Here is a 3,538-nt window from a genome sequence, read left to right on the forward strand (position 1 = left end):
AAGTGGAAAAGTTATTCTTGAAACATCATTCAATTCAGAATAGAGACAGAGCAGAGTTGTTTTACAGATTCAGAATATGAATGAGAATACTGATTTAGAAGCGATGAACTGAATGACAGTGTAGACTTGATTTATGTTCTATACTCTGTATAGAATGATATAGAGAAAGAATCAAGGCGTCACCAAAGCTTAATTGCATTGAATGACATGTCAGACGGAATTGTTGATTGTATTGACTGAATGTATTCTTTTCAACTGAATAAGTTCAGTATCTAAGTGAGAGTGAAAGAAGTATCAGTAGATTCTTCCGATGTACTTTCATTTAATGAGATAGATATTGACGAGATTCTGAGTTAAGTCGATTATTCGACAAATCCTGGATTGAAGAAAGAAACAGCTCAGAACAAAGTCATTTCAATGACTTAAAATACAACTGAATAGATACTGATTACAAGAGAATAGAAGCAGATTCGAAGTAATAATCTGACAAGAGACTGAAAGATGAAGTGAGATATGAAATACAGAGTGGATGATTGAAGTGAGAATCACTTCAGATAATCATTCAGTCTATTAGATTTGATATTCTGGATGAATACGATTTCGAGGATGAAATCATTTCTTAGAGGGGAGGAATTGTAAGACCCGAAAATATTAAATTATTAATTATGGGATTTGAGAATTAAATTCCATATTATGGGCTAATATTGATTTGAGCATTTATGGAAATGATAGATTTAATTTCCGAGCCAAAATATTTAATTTGAGAATTTACGGATTTTGAGAATTAAATTCCGAGAATTCTTAAATTAATAGAATAAATATTCGATTTGAATATTTATGGGATTTAAGATTAAATTCCATGTTTTGGGAATTAACGAAGATTAATTTTGAAGATGAAACCCGATCAGAGACTGATTTGAAATTATCGGAGTTTGAAGGGGTGAAATGCAAAAGGTCGGGATTATTTAATTAATACGAATTTATTTAATTTTAATCCGAGTATATTTAATTTGGGAATATTTAGAGTTTTGATTTTAATTCTAATATTCTGAAATTATTTTGGATTGAAATTGAATTAAAACGAAGGCCGAGGACCGAATTGCAATTATTAAAGACTTGAGGGATTAAATTGTAATTTATGCAATACATATCTGATTTTAAGTTGATTATCAGCTTGAAACGTGTATTCTTCAGAAAACTTCAGAATTTGAGAAGGTAGAACAGAGGAGCTCGAACCCTCTTCCATTTCCTTTGCTTTTCGATTTTCAAACGTCGATAACTTTTGTTTCGCTCGTCCGATTTTAATTCCGAAAGATGTTCTGGAATCCTTGCAATGAGAGCTTCGATTTGATGTAAGTATTTTGTTATCTCGGCATGTTTTGAAGAACGAAATATGGTAGAGATCAGATTATGAAACTATGTTGTGTTTTTGAGTTCGTATGTCGTTCGATATCGCAGTCGGATTGGAAATGAATTAAGAAACGAACTTGTCATGGTTTCAGCATGTTTTTGACTTGTTAACATGTGATTATAGCTGCTGATATGTGAAGTATGAATGATATGAAGTGATTAGAAGTTGATAAGAAGTTTATAATGAATTCGATATCGAGTCGGTTCCCGATTTTCAATCGCTACGCCACCGGTTGATGTTTTGACATCGTTTTGATAGCCTATAACTGAGTTGAGATAGTTGTTTAGATGTTATGAATGTTATGGCATTTGTATTTCTCGATTTCAGTTGAGTTTCTAAGGCTAATGATTCATGACTCCGAGTTGTATCGAATAAAAAGGAGTTGAAGTTTGAAATGATGTTGATTGAATCTATATTGATGATTTTGATTCAATTCTGAAATGATTGAATAGAATGAGGTTTGATATACATGTTTTGATTATATGTTTCAGAGTTTAATAAGAGACTATTGACTCAAGAACCTCAACTTGAAACCGAAGAAGAAATGCTGATAGTTGAAGTTGTTCTACCTTGAAGATCGAATGTTATTTGAATGAGCAGATTTGCTATGAGTTGTGGTACTTTCTATCCAGATGTGGAACATCGTCAACTCGAGAATGAAAGGTATAATGACTACATCGAGAGTCAGGAAGTTTGAAACTCAAGATCGATTCTTCTTGAGTTCTTCCGCCAAAACCACATACTTGTTTATGTTTCGATTTGATTTTGATGTTGTCGATCCATCCCAGGTAGTGGATCTTTGATTTTGAGTCGATATGATTTTGATACGATGATGATATAAATTGATTCGATGCCAAGGTTGGAGGGTGACCTTATTTTCTAGCCCGGAATGGCTACGATAGATAGATATCCATGTCAAGATCGGATACGAATTTTGATGGCAACGAAGTGATAAGAATCAATTCTTGAGATAAGCGCGCTATATAAATGAGTTTTGATTTGAAGTTGAGTCGATATATGCGTTATCTTTACTCTATTCTTGAGTTGATATGTTTAGAGTTGATATGAATTTATTTAACGTATTTATATGTCGATTATATCGAGAATGATTTCTCACCGGAGTGTATCCGGCTATTGCTTTGTTTTGTATGTGTGCATTGCAACAGGAGGGGCAGGAGCTTTGTTGAGACGACTTTGATAGCTCGGGAGAGAGATGTAGCAAGTGTGGACTCGGGTTTTAAGCAGAATAATGGTAGTTAGATAGCATCAAACTTGATATGAACTTATAGACTGGAAGCTCACTTATGACTTTAGTGTAGCTTACAATTTAATGCCTTTTACGTTATTTGTTTGATGTAAGAATCGCATGATTAGATGCTCAAGTTGTTGTAAATGATTATATGCATGTTCTCAGATTTTATAACATGCTTAGAATTGATTTGGATGAGAATTTATACCTTGTACTACAGTTTTGATAGCAATAGATCAGCAGCAGAATTTGAGCAAAAGACGGCTCGCTCGATCGGGTAAAAGTTACCGATCGAGCGAGGCCTGTTTTTCATGGGCAGAGAATTCGATTTTATTGCTCGCTCGATCAGCTAACTTTGCCGGATCGAGCGAGGCCAATATATGTGCAGACCCGAGAATTTGATATTTTTCTCGCTCGATCGGCTGACTTTGCCCGATCGAGCGAGGCTCGGAGATTTTTAAAAAAAATAAATAAATAAATTTTTTTCTGCACTTGATTTATTATTCTTTAATTGTTTGATTAATTGTTTAATTAATCATTAGCTGCCCTAAGACAAGATTAGCAACCCGAGGTCCCTACAATATCACTGGATACTTTTACACCCAGAGATATTTTAAGGATAAAAATATTCTCTATATGATGCTTAGTAAAGAGTACATCACATTGGTTCGCATTGCAACTGATGAGCTAACTGATCCTACTGTTGTTCCTCTTCGAGCATGGGTGACAAGCTGGAGTTATGAAGTTTTTCTCAAGATGAGGGAGATAAAAAGTGTGTGATTGTAACCTTTTTGATTCTGAAGTTTTAATAAAATAAGTAAATTTAACTAGACTTAATTTGTTCATTCACTGATTGTTCCTAAATTGATATGGTGTAT

The sequence above is a fragment of the Henckelia pumila genome, chromosome 2 (assembly GCF_033568475.1).
Source record: "Henckelia pumila isolate YLH828 chromosome 2, ASM3356847v2, whole genome shotgun sequence".
Lineage (NCBI taxonomy): Eukaryota > Viridiplantae > Streptophyta > Magnoliopsida > Lamiales > Gesneriaceae > Henckelia > Henckelia pumila.